The sequence below is a fragment of the Eretmochelys imbricata genome, chromosome 13 (genome assembly GCF_965152235.1).
Source record: "Eretmochelys imbricata isolate rEreImb1 chromosome 13, rEreImb1.hap1, whole genome shotgun sequence".
NCBI lineage: Eukaryota > Metazoa > Chordata > Testudines > Cheloniidae > Eretmochelys > Eretmochelys imbricata.
Window position 1 is genome coordinate 40,457,367 of NC_135584.1, and position 16,185 is coordinate 40,473,551.

The following is a 16,185-nucleotide window of genomic DNA, read 5'->3' on the forward strand; positions in this document are numbered from 1 at the left end:
CGCTCGTAATAAACTCCTTCCCTGCAGAGATCTCCTTTCTTGTCCTCCGATTCCAGGAGGGGGGAATGTGTGTAGCTGTCTGACCCAAATCCCATTGAAACCCAAGGGGATTTTTGAGTGGCTTGGATCTACATTGGGTCAGGTCCCATGTGTTTGTATGGAGCCAGCGCAATGGGAACTTGGTCCTGAATGGCTCCAGAAAGGGGCTGTCAAAGCAGAATCAGAGGACGAAGGGAGTGAGCAGAAAAGAGAGAAAGCGAGAAAGGAAGCTGCAGTCCTTTCAATCATCACCATCATCTTCAGTGCAGAATGACCCCTGCAGCGTCAGTGGGGCACTGAGGGAGTGGGGCTGTGATGTCTTTATGCAACACAGATTATTCAGCGAGAATTGGCAGAGGAGCCCCATGGAGTCGGTTTGGGGTAACTAAATGATTTGGGAACCTAAATCCTAATCACTGTCTCTGGGATTTAGGCTCTGAAATTTAAGTCACTGTCAAGAGCTGGACTTGGGCTCCCAGCTCACTTAAGCTGTTCCAGATTTACCCAACAGGAATTATATTTCTCTACTTTAAGATTCACTAATGAATCCTAAATGCAGTGTTGATGAGGGCCTTAAAATACCGACTTTGAATTAGCCAAGTGGAGAATAGAGGCTATTAATAGGCAACCGGATTTGGCAGCTGTCTCTATTTCAGCTTTTCACCTTGGTTCCCCCTTACTGCAAAGACTTGTGGGTATGCCAGATATTCTTGTGGTTTGGTCTTTTCTTTGGGCAGGATCCTAAACAGCTGGATTCAGGTTGATCCACCAGGTGTATAGGAAGAATCCTGGAATTACTCCGGAAGCAAATCCAAACCTTTAACTAGTCCCTCAGCTCATGTGCTTGTGCATTGCAGTTCAGTCTTTAATTGTTCAGGGTAGACAATGTTCTGCAAAAGACCATTCAGCGGTCTGCAGGTCTGTGCAAATCGTGACGAAATTATGGTGTGTAAAATTTTAGGGAGGTTCCACCACGAGCGTTAAGAACATAAGAGCGGCCAGACTGGGTTAGACCAAAGGTCCATCTAGCCCAGTGTCCTGTCTCCCGACAGTGGCCAATGCCAGGTGCTCCAGAGGGAATGAACAGAACAGGGAATCATCCAGTGACCCATCCCCTGTCACCCATTCCCAGCTTCTGGCAAACAGACTCTTTAAATAATGTCTCTGGCATTTCTTCCTCTTAGTTCATGTTCACAAGGCAGGTCGAAGGGCAGAAAGCTAATGATCAATAGCAACTGAGATGGATTCTAGTTCTGCATTGCCAACCACGAAGTAAAGTCCTCTCTATTCTCTCAGCACAGTGAGTCTTTAATTGCCAAAGCGCATTTTGAGATGACTGAAGCCCAGATCCATTATTGGCGGTTTCTTGGTGTCTAAACTGCTCTGCTGTGTCTGTGTCTGCGGCTCTCTGCGGGTGCTGGGAGCTGGTTGGATTCGAGGAGGAGGTTTCTGTATTCACTGCAGCTGGTCCTGATCGCTGTGTCTCTCACACAGTGACACCGGGCGGTGTCCTCCGCTTTCAGGCTGTTCATCTGCAGATACACCAGGCTGCTGGAGTCGTCTCTGGAGATGGTGAACGGCCCTTTAACCACATTGCTGTCAAACATGCAGTAGCTATTAGCAGGGTTGTATATCCGTGAGCCCCACTCCAGGCCCTTCCCGGGCGCCTGACAGACCCAGCTCATGTGGTAACTGCTGAAGGTGAACCTGGAGGCTTTGCAGGAGACGAGGAGAGATCCCCCCGGCTTCTGAATTCCACCTCCAGACTCCACCAGAAGAACCTGGGACCGCACATCTAGGGGGAAAAGAAGAAGGAAAAAGGCTATTAAGAATCATGTTAATACAAGACCTGAGCCAAAGCTCACAGAAGCCGTTGGAAAGATGCCCATTCACTTCACTGCGCTTTGGGTTGGGGAAGGAATGTATAACCTTCCCTGGAGTCTCCAGCCAATGTTGGGGGCAAGGGAGGGGAGAATTACCTGGAAGGGCTGGTAGGGCAAAGAGAAGATTCAGCCACATTATCCTGCTGCTGACGCTGGAGGAGTTTCTGACGGTTACTGCAAAGATGCCAAGATCTTGGCCTGCTCTCTTTTCATACTCTGCCAACCAGAAGACACCATTTTATGCTGGGCTCCGAGACACTGAATTTGCATCTTCCCTCTTTAAAAAACACACAACAGACCGCAACCCTCATTAAACTCAGGCCACCGGGAGACGGGTTCAGAGGAAGAAGATATTCAGCTGGAGAAGGAGAGTTAGAATCTCTCTGATCTCTCCAGGGATGCTCACTGCCTCTGACAGACAAAATGCACCATTGATTGTTCACCTGCCACTGAGCTCTGTCTGTTCTCAGTTTGTGAGTTCCTTGCCACTGTGTCCTAGAGCACAGAGCACTAGACTGGGCCATGGGACACGGGCTTTTTCTTCTTTGTTCTGCAGGGTTGCTTGGATACGTCACTTCTCTCTGTAAATTTGGGATAGACACCCTGACCTGACCCTCCTTTGTGAAGTGCTCTGAGACCTCCTGATGGAAATCTCTCTATAAATGCTAAGGGTTAGTACTATTACTAATGTCTGAAACCGTCTTTTTCTTCTTCTCTAAGAAGAAGGAGGCAAGCCTTTGAAAGCAGGGGTTCTGGAACAATTTGCATAGTGCGGATGCTGAGAGACATTGAACCAAACTGGAAACCCTGTATGTGATGGAAACCACTTCAAGCCAGGCTTGAAGCAGCACCTCTAGTTCCACCACCTATGTTTGAAACTCTTTTTTGCACTGCTGGACGACAAGACAGAATTATGATTAGATTAGCACCTTAAAATGAATGGGAGTTGGGTGTGGATACCCCCAGCCTGCTTTGACTGTTGTAGCTCAGAGCTAAACTCTGCTAAATCATATGGTGAAAATGGACAGGCGGTACCCTGAAAGAATCTCCAGCCTAGGAGTATAACCCGGCAGGTGTCTGTACGCCCGTGTGTAACTGTGATTGACACAGTAACTCCCACTGCTCTGAGTGGGGCTAACTGTAAGAAACTCAGTTACCCAGAAGTGTTGTATCACTCGTCGTCGTCGTCGTCGTGGTGTCAATATTGTTTTCAACCCCCACTGTACATAGGGAATTATACAGATAAAAGTGTCAGCAAGCTAAATGAAAGTCTCCATGGGAACGCTGGGTAAAAAATAACAATAATACACAGACCTGAGAAGCTCAGCCCCGCCCCTGTGTTTATGCATTCTGATATGGGAGGAGTTTTTAAAGGGTCTTAACTTAAGCAGTTTAAATTCTCAAATCCCATGGGAGTTGGAAACCTCACAGCTTTGGGTTCCTTTGAAAACCGGGAGGAAACTCTCTAATGGGTTGAGGACCTACTGTTTCTCAGGCAGGGTACAGGGTGCTCAGAGGCCCAGCTCAGCAATATTTAAGTGTGGGCAATCTCTTGCAAATATTGTTATGTAAACTCCCACAGCAGTCTGGGGTTGGGATATTCCAAAGAGTTTAAGGGAGATAGTAGGGCAGGGGATGATTTTCAAGGATGCAAATTAATTAGTGATTTCATCTAGACCCTAGACCAATTTCTTAGGTCTTCATTCAGGGAAGCACTTAGGCATTTGCTTAACCCCATCTCTGTGCAGGACACCTTATCCATTTCAGCACAATTCATAGTGCCATGGATTTAACTTCACACTAAATTCTCAGTAATGCCCGTGGCTATTCAAGATCTGAAAGAATATTTGTCTCATGTTACTAAAACACATAGAAATCCCTAAATACTTATATGCTGATATGTGCACAAACATGCCCTTTAATATTGACTCCTTAAAAAATTTACTATAACAGTATTTAATTTTAATTCACTGCTGCCCTCTGCAGAGAGTTGTTACCATTTCAGCTGGGTTTTTGCTTCCTGCTTAATAGCTTTCTGCTCACTGTGTGCCTAGCACAGCAATACCGGGCGGTGTCCTCGGATTTCAGGCCGGTCATCTGCAGATACAGCAGGTTGTTGGAGTTGTCCCTGGAGATGGTAAGCGTCCCTTGAAGGGCTGTGCATAGTTGATGGTAGTTGAAGTTGGGTGTATTTCCCCAATCCACTCCAGTCCCTTCCCAGGGGCCCGTCTGACCCAGCTCATCCAGGAGCTGCTGAAGGTGAAGCCGGAGGCTTTGCAGGAGAGGCGGAGAGAGTCTCCGGGCTTTTTCACATCCCCTCCGGACTCCACCAGCTGCACCTGGGACCGGACACCTAGGAATAGAAACATAATGTAATTATCATTAGTATTAAGAGCAACAATAGACTGTTCCCCTGCCTCGCCAATGGGTGTGAGGGGAGGAAATACCTTCCAAAGCCACTGCAAGGAACACTAACTGGAGCCAAAATCTCATTTTCCCTGGTGCTGGAGGTGAAAGTTCTCAGGGGACTGGCTGGTCACTGCACAGACCCAGGGGGCTGCAGATTGTCTCTCTGGGTGCAGCCTGGGCAGAGGGAGGATCAGATTTAAACAGGAAACTGTCCCCCTGATTTGCATATCCCGCCCATTATAACACACACAAACTCCTTCCCTTGCTGATCTCATTTCTTCCCCTCCGATTCCAGGAGAGGGGGGTAAATGTGTGTAGCGCTCTGACCCAAATCCCATTGAAACCCAAGGGGATTTTTGAGTGGCTTGGAGCTACATCGGATCCGGTCCCACGTGTTTGTGTGGAGTCCAGCACAATTTTGGAACCCGGTCCTGAATAGCTTCGGAAATGGGCTGTCAAAGCAGAAACTGAGGAAGAATGGAGTGAGCAGAAAAGAGAGAAAGCAAGAAAGGAAGCTGCAGTCATTTCAATCATCACCATCATCTTCAGTGCAGAATGAGCCCTGCAGTGGGGCTGTGCTGTCTTTCAGCAACACAGATTATTCAGCGAGAATTGGCAGAGGAGCCCCAGGGAGTCGGATTTGGGATAACTAAATGACTTGGGAACCGAAATCCTAATCACTGTCTCTGGGATTTAGGCTCCTAAATTTAAGTCACTATCGAAAGTTGGCCTTGGGCTCCCAGCTCACTTAAACTGTTCCTGATTTGCACAATGGGAATTATATTTCTCTACCTTAAGATTCACTAAGGAATCCTAAATGCAGCATTGACGGGGGCCTTAAAATGCCGAGATTGAATTAGCCACGTGGAGAATAGAGGCTATTAATAGGCAGCTGGATTTGGCAGCTGTCTCTATTTCAGATTTTCACCTTGGTTCCCCCTCAATGCAAAGACTTGTGGGTATGCCAGATATTCTTGTGGTCTGGTCTTTTCTTTGGGCAGGATCCTAAACAGCAGAATTCAGGTTGATCCACCGGGTCTAGAGGAAGGATCCTGAAATTAGTCAGGAAGCAAAACCAAAGCTTTATCTAGTCCCCTAGTGCATGTGTTTATGCACTGCAGTTCAGTCTTTAATTGTTCAGGACAGACGATGTGTTGCAGAAGCACCATTCAGTGGTCTGCGCAAACAGCAACAAAATTATGGTGTACAAAATCCTAGTGTCGGTCCGCCACAAATTTTAAGAACATAAGAACGGCCAGACTGGGTCATACCAAAGGTCCATCTAGCCCAGTGTCCTGTCTTCCAACAGTAGCCAATGCCAGGTGCCCAAGAGGGAATGAACAGAACAGGGAATACTGACCGGTGTCCTAGGATTTCAGGCTGGTCATTTGCAGATACAGCAGGTTGGTGGGGCTGTTCCTGGAGATGGTGAAGTGTCCCTTGAAGGTCTGTGCATAGTTGATGGTAGTAGAAGTTGGGTGTATTTCCCTGATCCACTCCAGTCCCTTCCCAGGGGCCTGTCTGACCCAGCTCATCCTGTAGCTGCTGAAGGAGAAACCCGGTGGGTTTGCAGGAAAAGTGGAGGGAGTCTCCAGACTTTTGCACATAAGTTTGGGACTCTGGGATCTGGATCTGCGACCAGGCACCTGGGAATAGAAAGATATTGTAAATCATATTGATAGTAATAGCGATAATAGACTGCTCCCTTGCCCTGCCAGTGGTTCCCAGGGGAGAAGATACCTTCCCGAGCTGCTACAAGGAACACTAAATGGAGCCAAAGTCTCATTTTCCCTGGAGTTGGAGCGAAAAGGTCTCAGGGGATCAGTTGGTAACTGCACAGACCCAGGGGGCTGTGGATGGTTTCTCTAAGTGCAGCCTGGACAGAGAGAGGGACAGATTTAAACAGGAAAGTGTCACCCCTATTTGGATATCCCGCTCCTTATAAGAGACACAAACTCCTTCCCTGAGCAATCAAATGTCTTGCCCTCCAATTCCAGGAGAAGGAAGGGGGAATGTGTGTAACGTTCGGACCCAAGCCTCCCTGAAATCAGAGGGGATGTGGCCTTGACTGCGATTGACATCGGATCAGATCTTACATGGGGAGCAAATATTCATTTGAAACCAGGGGTGCTGGAACAGTTTTTATAGTGGGGGTGCTGCGAGACATTGAGCCAAACTGTAAACTCTATATATAAAGGAACCACCTTCAAGCCAGAACCCCTAATTCCAGCCCCTATGTTTGAAATTCTTCCTTGAAATGCTGGACTACGAGACAGAATTATTATTAGATTACTACCTTAAAATGAATGGGAGTTGGGTGTGGATCCCCGCCTAGCCTGCTTAGAATGTTTTAGCAGAATTCAGTTATTCGGACTTCTGGGCTAAGTCATACAGTAAGAATGGACAGTCGGCACCCTGAAAGAATCTACAGGTTAGGGTTATAATCCTGCAGGTGTTTATAGGCCTCTGCAACTGAGAGTACTTGCCTTGCTTTGAGTGGGACTAATGATATGAATAAAACAATTCAGTTGCATAGAAGTGTTCTATCACTCTTCTTCTTAGTATTACCATTCCTATTATTTTCAACACCCACTATAAATAGGCAATAATATAGATAAAAATGTCAAACTAACGTTTCTGTGGAAATGCTGGATAAAATAATAAAAAAACAACAGTACATAGACCTTAAAATCTCTGCTTTGCGGCTGTGTTTATGCAGCAGGGTGGATTTTTTAAAAGGTCTTAAGCAAGGCAAATACTCAAATCCCAAGGGAGCTGGAACTTCACAACTTTGGGTTCCTTTGAAAATCTCAGTCTCACACTCTCTAATTGGTGGAGGACCTGTTGTTTCTCAGGTAAGATATAGTGCACTCAGGCACACAGCTCAGTAATATATAAGTGTGGGAAATCTGTTGCAAAGACTGTAATGTAAAATCCCACAGCAGTGCAGGGTTGGGATGTTCCAAATTGCTTAAGGGAGATGGCAGGTCTGTGGATGATTTTCAAGGATGGAAATGATTTCAGGGGGACCCTAGTACAATTTGTTAGGCCTTGATTCATGAAAGCATGTAAGAATTTGTTTAAACCCATCTCTATCCAGGATACCACTTTAAATTGAAGCACAATTCTGAAGAGTGATGCATTTAGACAAATAGGATGACCACACTCAGTAGATTATAAGCTTTGTAATGATACCTTACAAGAGACATTTTGCAGGAAGCATATTCCACTTACATTATATTTATACTCATTAGCATATTTTTTATAAAATCATGTGGAGTGCAATGCCCCACAATGGGTCAAGGAAATATGAAGGCTCCAGACTACCTTCAAGTCCTCAGTCCCTTGGTTAGAATGCTCCCATTAGTATATGCTCATAGTCCAGAGGGTGGAGCAGAAAAGAGGTAAAATGGGGAGGTTTCGAGGCCAGGGCCTTTTAGCTTCTGTCAAGGGGCAAGTAAAGGGAAATCTGTTCTCACTGTGAAAGATGGTGTTTGGAGTCACATGGGAAAGTTACATGTCCATCACCCCCACCCATATTCTTATTAGAACATTCACCAAAAGTCCATTAAGTGTAGACAGGCATTTTTCAGGGTTCATTGTGAGCTCAGTGTCCATTCAACTTTCCCTTCATGAGCTGGATCAATATCTTGTGGGCGTTACCACAGGAGCAAGCATGTAGTAAACATAGCTAATATTCATAACTTCAGATACCAAGATGAATACACATGCATAGAAATAGCGTAATCATAAGTACCAGCTATTTCACCTGCATGACTACTCCCAAAAGAGATTCTGAAAAATCACACCACTTACCTGAGACCCCCTGTGCCAGCACCAGGCCCCACTGGAGTTTTATCTTTTTTATCTTTATCTGGAGTTTTATTTTATGTAAGAACAGACAGGGAGCCAGTGACAGGACTCTCCATGTAGCCTAAAAGGGCAAAGTTAATTCTGAGCTGTTCAGGTATGACTGCACCTTTAGTCCGTGAGGGCAGACTGGCTGGCCCGCATGCAGGTTAATGGGCTTCAGTGTTCCTTTCCAGTTAACTTTCTAATGTTCATAAACCTGGCATGGGCTGAGGTGGTTTAAAGCAGAACACAGCTTTTTAGGTTTGCAAATCTGTGAACCTCTGTCTCTTTGAGATTTTATTACTATTATTATTATCGCTGGTCATAATGTGGGAGGTTCTCCTCTCCGCCCTCTGCTCATGAGGTCATGTATGTGTCTTGTAGCACTCTTCTGAACAGCAGTTGGAAGGATTTTTTTTTCCCAGGAATTGTGGACTGATTCTTTTCTCTAAGAAGGCATGTAATTTTTCCAGGTTCACACTGATTACCACAGAAAACAATCAGGGCTGTTAAACTTTTTTCAAATTCCATACAAAAATTAAGTTCAGCTATATTTTCCAGTACAGGGATGAAATGGGTGTTTGTATATACAAGCATCAACATGCTTAACTACTCACTTTCCCTCCAAATATGTAGAATTTCAGTCTGTTTATATGGAATATGGGAGTTGGGTGAAGAGTCATTTCAGCGTATGTATGACTTATTAAAAGACAAATCTTAAGTAGAGCTGAATCCTAAACTGCATTATGGTATTGTACCCAAACATTGCATTTAAATGGGAGATTCAACTTCCTTTATAGGAACAGAACCGACTCCTGAAACTCTTACCACAAAAGTGGTACATAGACATGCAAATAGTCCCATTGTCTTTGTCATAAACCTACAGCTAAGGGTAGCCTAAAATCCCTCCTTTACCTGTAAGGGGTTAAGAAGCTCAAATAACCTGGTTGACACCTGACCAAAAGGACCAAAAAGGAAAGAAGATCCTTTCAAATCTGTGGGGGGAGGTTTTGTTTGTGCTCTTTGTCTGGTTCTCTCGGACAGAGAGGGACCAGGGCAGAAAAAGCCATCTCCTAAAACCATAATAACATCTCTTGGGTCTCTTGTTAACTGGCAAGGGGCTGAAGGTGTCTGTGTAAAGCTTGTGAACCGTTAATTGACTCTGCTCCCTAAATGATACTTTGTAACCGATATTGACACTTTGTAACAACCACCTCCGGAAGCCGTTAATTGACTCTGCGCTCAAAGCCATGCTGTGCAAGTGATACCTTGTAACAACAACTGTTCTTAGAAATAGCACAGAGAGACACCCACTCTCTGTAGTTTTTAAGGTGCTTTATCATGAATGTTAAAAGGGAGGGAGTCTCAAATAAATTACAGGTTTCAGAGTAACAGCCCTGTTAGTCTGTATTCGCAAAAAGAAAAGGAGTACTTGTGGCACCTTAGAGACTAACCAATTTATTTGAGCATGAGCTTTCCTGAGCTACAGCTCACTTCATCGGATGCATACCGTGGAAACTGCAGCAGACTTTATATACACACAGAGAATATGAAACAATACCTCTTCCCACCCCACTGTCCTGCTGGTAATAGCTTATCTAAAGTGATCATCAAGTTGGGCCATTTCCAGCACAAATCCAGGTTTTCTCACCCTCCGCCCCCCCACACAAATTCACTCTCCTGCTGGTGATAGCCCATCCAAAGTGACCAACCACTCTCTACACAATGTGCATGATAATCAAGTTGGGCCATTTCCTGCACAAATCCAGGTTCTCTCACCCCCTCACCCCCCTCCCAAAAACCACAACACAAACTCACTATCCTGCTGGTAATAGCTCATCCAAAGTGACCACTCTCCCTACAATGTGCATGATAATCAAGGTGGGCCATTTCCAGCACAAATCCAGGTTTTCTCACACACCCCCCACCCCCATACACACACAAACTAACTCTCCTGCTGGTAATAGCTCATGCAAACTGACCACTCTCCAAGTTTAAATCCAAGTTAAACCAGAACATGGGGGGGGGAGGGGGTAGGAAAAAACAAGGGGAAATAGGCTACCTTGCATAATGACTTAGCCACTCCCAGTCTCTATTTAAGCCTAAATTAATAGTATCCAATTTGCAAATGAATTCCAATTCAGCAGTTTCTCGCTGGAGTCTGGATTTGAAGTTTTTTTGTTTTAAGATAGTGACCTTCATGTCTGTGATTGCGTGACCAGAGAGATTGAAGTGTTCTCCGACTGGTTTATGAATGTTATAATTCTTGACATCTGATTTGTGTCCATTTATTCTTTTACGCAGAGACTGTCCAGTCTGACCAATGTAAATGGCAGTGGGGCATTGCTGGCACATGATGGCATATATCACATTGGTGGAGCCGCAGAGCGGACCTGTAAGAGTACTCCTTCCTGGCTGTGTCTCAATTACCACACAAAGGTTCATTTTGCCTAGTGTTGGAGGGGAAAGTCCTCAGGGGATTGGCTGATCACTGCACAAACACAGGGGCCTGAGGGTTGTCTCTCCGGGTGCAGCCTTGGCAGAGAGAGGGACAGATTTAAACAGGAAACTCTCACCCCTATTTGCATACCCCGCTCCTTATAAGGAACGCAAACTCCTTCCCTGAAGGCTGTGAATTTCTTGCCCCAGGGTTCAGACACGAGTCAGATCGCCCCTTCCTGTTTGTCTATGCAGCCCCAGTGCGGTGGGGTGGTGTATAAAGGGGGAAAGAAGCAGCTGCCAGAGGAGATGTGAACCCAATTCTCTGGTTATTAACGTGGGGCCTGATTGTCGTCAGATTATCCGGGCGTGGGGAAGGGGTCTCCGGAGCCCCTGCCTCTGCGAAGGTCGGGTCAGTGGGGTCAGTGAAGGGGAGGGGTCGGGTCGGGTCACAGGGTTGCACTGGGCTGGGACACCTGCTGGAGAGTTAAATTTCCTGGGGCGGCGAGCGGCGTGTGTCTGGAAGTCTTTCGGTGAGGATGCAGGCAGCGCTGAAGGGAGACGATTATTAATCATGGAGATTCATACTGTTGCTCACATTCCCATTCCTGTTCCCATTCCTACTCCTACTGCACTTCCCATTGAGACCTAGGCTGTAAACTCACTGCGGTGGAGACAGGCCTTGTGTTCTGTCTTGGGACAGTGCCTAGCACTGTGGGGTTGTGGTCTGTGATTGGAGGCCTTAGGCGCTTGGCCCACAGCCACCCCCAACTCCAACACTAATAATAAAAATAGTCATAATAATAAATAATAAATTCCATTCTCACATTCATACCCCAATAACCACCCCCGACACTCATCTTTCCATTCCCCTCTCCAGTCTGACGCATGTTCTCTTTAATATCCCCATGCTCATTCTCACGCATGCTGATGTTCTCATTAACACTCATCTGCCTGTTTGCATGTTTTTACATTTTCCTTTTCCCTCTTCCGCACCTCTCCGGTGTCCAGACATACACCCTTTCCTGTTCTCTTTCGCACTCACCGTTCCATTCCTGTTCACACTGAGATTCCTATTCCCATCCCTACTCAGATTCCCATTGCAGGGGTAGGAGCCTGGGCATTTGGCCCTGAGGTAATTCTGAAGCTCAGTGCTTGCCCGGCAGAGAGTCCTGGGGGCTAGGACCGAGACTCCAGCCAGGCGGGGTAGTTGATGGGACAGAGTGTAAGCCCCCCCCCCGCCCCCCCCAGTCCCAGTGAGGAAAGGCCGGTCCCTGGATCCCTGTTTTCTGTGGCACTCGAGTTGCTTAAAGCAGCAGGGTAAATCCGACCCATTTCAAACCGAACAGACGGAATCGCTTGTGAGAACCCCCAGCCCCTAGACCGTCGGCGTCAAGCCAGCGGGAGTTTCTCTGCTGACCGCAACGGGAGGTTTCCTCTCACTGTGAATACCGGGCGGTGCCCTCGGATTTCAGGCCGGTCATCTGCAGGTACAACAGGCGGTTGGGGTCATCTCTGGAGACGGTGAATCGCCCTTTCACCGAGTCACTGTAGTCTATGCTAGAGCTGTAAATGCCGGCGACCCACTCCAGCCCCTTCCCGGGAGCCTGGCGGACCCAGCTCATCCCGTCGCTGCTGAAGGTGAAGCCGGAGGCTTTGCAGGAGAGGCGGAGAGAGTCTCCCGGCTTTTTCACACCCCCTCCGGACTCCACCAGCTGGACCGAAGACCGGACACCTGAAAAGAAAGAAGAATTATGGGAAAAATTAGTATCTAGGGCAACAGAATAACAATCTCCTGACTCTGCAAGATATGGAAAGGGAGAAAATACCTTCACACACTGCTGCAATGAGAACGAGAGACAACCAAAGCCTCATTGTCCCTGTGTTTGGAGAGGAGAGTTTTCAGGGGGGTTGTCTGGTGACTGCCCAGAGACAGGAGGCTGCAGATTGTCAGTCTCACAGCCGTGGAAGTGAGAGAGACACATTTAAACAGGTTTCAGAGTAACAGCCGTGTTAGTCTGTATTCGCAAAAAGAAAAGGAGTACTTGTGGCACCTTAGAGACTAACGAATTTATTTGAGCATGAGCTTTCGTGAGCTACAGCTCACTTCATCAGATGCATACCGTGGAAACTGCAGCAGACTCTATATATACACAGAGAATATGAAACAATACCTCCTCCCACCCCACTGTCCTGCTGGTAATAGCTTATCTAAAAGCCATTTCCAGCACAAATCCAGGTTTTCTCACCCTCCACCCCCCCACACAAATTCACTCTCCTGCTGGTGATAGCCCATCCAAAGTGACAACTCTTTATACAATGTGTATGATAATGAAGTTAGGCCATTTCCTGCACAAATCCAGGTTCTCTCACTCCCTCACCCCCCTCCAAAAACCCACCCCCATACACACACAAACTCACTCTCCTGCTGGTAATAGCTCATCCAAACTGGCCACTCTCCAAGTTTAAATCCAAGTTAAACCAGAACATCGGGGGGGGGGGGGGGTAGGAAAAAACAAGAGGAAATAGGCTACCTTGCATAATGACTTAGCCACTCCCAGTCTCTATTTAAGCCTAAATTAATAGTATCCAATTTGCAAATGAATTCCAATTCAGCAGTTTCTCGCTGGAGTCTGGATTTGAAGTTTTTTTGTTTTAAGATAGCGACCTTCATGTCTGTGATTGCGTGACCAGAGAGATTGAAGTGTTCTCCGACTGGTTTATGAATGTTATAATTCTTGACATCTGATTTGTGTCCATTTATTCTTTTACGTAGAGACTGTCCAGTTTGACCAATGTACATGGCAGAGGGGCATTGCTGGCACATGATGGCATAAATCACATTGGTGGATGTGCAGGTGAACGAGCCTCTGATAGTGTGGCTGATGTTATTAGGCCCTGTGATGGTGTCCCCTGAATAGATATGTGGAAAACAGGAAACTCTCCCCCCTATTTGCATATCTCCCTTCTTATAAGAGACTCCAATTAGTTCCTAGAGCGAACTCGGTTTCTTTGTGTGTGGCTGAGAGAAGGGCCGGCAGTTTATCTCTGGGGTACCCCCCTCTCCCAGTCGGAGTGCTCACTCGACTGGATTAGAGCTTCCGATGTGACTGTAAGGAGTCCAGTTCGCATCTTCTTTGTCGTCTCCATAACTCCCACATTTAACCCTGACCCTAAGGAGAAACCTGAACCTTAACCTTTATATTGATTTGAACCTGAAAACTAAAGGGATACCTTCATTCTATCCCTAAATTCTGATTTCTTCCCTAAATGTAAATTCTAACCCTGACTTTTAATATTAGGCCTCACCTTCCATCACTACCTGGAATCTAACACTAACACCTGTCCTAAAACCTAAGGATAAAGATAAAACCATACCCAAAATTTAACACTTAACTGAACACAAACCTAAATTTGTACTCTATCCCTATATCTAAGGGTAACAAATAACCCTAATCTTTAACATTTACCCTAACCCTAACCTTAAATGCATAAAATAACCATAATCCTAAAATTTGCCCTAATATTAAACATGATGTGTCACATTAACCTTTAACTGTAGCCCGAACCTCAAATTTATACTCTGTCTCTACGTCCTAACCCTATTTGTAACCATAAACCTGAACTCTAACCTGAAACCTAGAGCTAATCTTAACGCTAAATTTTAATCCTACCTGGAGGCTTGAAGTCTTGCCCTAACCCTAAAGTCTATACCTTAATGCATGGGGGATAGGAGTTACATGTTAATGTTAATGGAGGTGGGGCAGAATAAATAGAATCACATAATGTTTAGAAGTCTTGGAGGCAGAAGTGTCAATAGTCCATTGTGGTTTATTGAAAACTGCTTTAACATTTGAAGCCATCACTTTACGTTTGAAAGGAGTTTCCTTCTCCTGCATGCAGGCTGTTGGGCTCCATAGGGAAGCTTGTGATCTGGATTTTTAACAGTCACTTTGCAAAGAGCCATGGTAGATCAGGATGGGGATGAGTTGTGCCTCGCTCCCTTCTCGCTCTCTCTGTCTTTGGTTCTGGTGTGTTAGGGAGTCTGGATTCTGAACAATAATAAAGTACTATGAAGTTGCTGCCTTTCAGGAAGAATAGTGTGTGTGTGCTAACTGTTCTGTGTGCATTTTCTTTAGGCTGCTGATGTGTAAATAGAGATGGAGCTCTCTTTGGAAGTTGTGAGTCCCCCCTCCCACACCCTGGGTTATAGGCCAGTAGCTGTTGGTATAGGAAGTATGAGAGTAAAGTGTCCACTCCCACGTCTTCGTGGAAGCCTTTTGGACCCAAGGCATGATGTAAAGGTTCATCTTACATCCATCTACAGCGCATGTCTGACTTTTTCACTGCTGGATCCGATTGGGTCAGGACAATCTAACAAAAGATGCCATGGAGAGGAAAGCAATTGGTGAAAAGTGATATGAATAGTGAATAATTACATTAAAAAGGTCTGGGGGCCGACTCTGCCTTGATGTGAACCTTATGAGGCCATTCCCAGCTGTGCAAAGAGGAGGGAGGAATGATTTGCACCCACTTTGCTCTTACATTCCTTAGGTGTTAGAGGGGTTGTAGGTGGGTTTCATTTGTGTCCAATCAACTTCCCGGGCCAGTCCCTTGAGTTAGAGCAGGGATGACTCTGTCCTCTAAAGTGTAGTTCAACTGTATGTTCAAAAACTCCTTATGGGAGTCCAGTCAGGCAAATGAAGTTTCATAATGCAAAGAGCATCGTGGTGTGGCAGAAAGGGAGTCTCCAATGAATCAGATCTTTTGTCTGAGGTGCTACCATCAGTATTTAACCAGGAAGAGGGGGCTGTCATCTTTGCATATACTGGATTGACCTGAAGGGGTTTAAGCCAGGAAGCAGGGAGTGTGTGGGGCCTGGGTAGGTGTATGGAGCGCTGGGTTCCGGTGGGTAGCCAGAGAATCTAGAAAAGGCTGGGAGGGTCTCTCTTTAATACATTGATACTTGATCAGAGATCACACCCACTATGGAGCGATGGGCAACAAGATGGAATATTGTCTGGGAATTATATACATAAACCCAGACTTAACTCCTATCCTGGTGACCCCTCCTATTCCTGTGCCCAGTGGGGTATTGTTTATGATCTGCAGCCCTCTGCAGCCCATGGGATAACGGGAAATCCATACCTGTTGTTTCTGTATGATCATTTGTAGGTTTTGGTTCACTGTGCACCTTGCACAGCAATACCGGGTGGCGTCCTCGGTCTTCAAGTTGCTCATTTGCAAATAAACCATGTTGTTGGGATTCTCCCTGGAGATGGTGAATCGCCCTTTGATGGAATCAGGGTCATATGTAGAGGTGACTAGAATTTGGGCAACCCACTCCAGGCCCTTCCCAGGAGCCTGCCGGAACAAATTCATGTTGTAATCAGGGAAGGTGAATCCAGAGGCTTTGCAGGGAGAGGCAGAAAGAGTCTCCAGGCTTTTTCACATCCCCTCTGGACTCCAGCAGCTGGACGTGGGACCGGGCACCTGGGAATAAGGACATGTTTAGAAATGGTATTAAGAAATGAAGTGAGCTGTAGCTCACGAAAGCTTATGC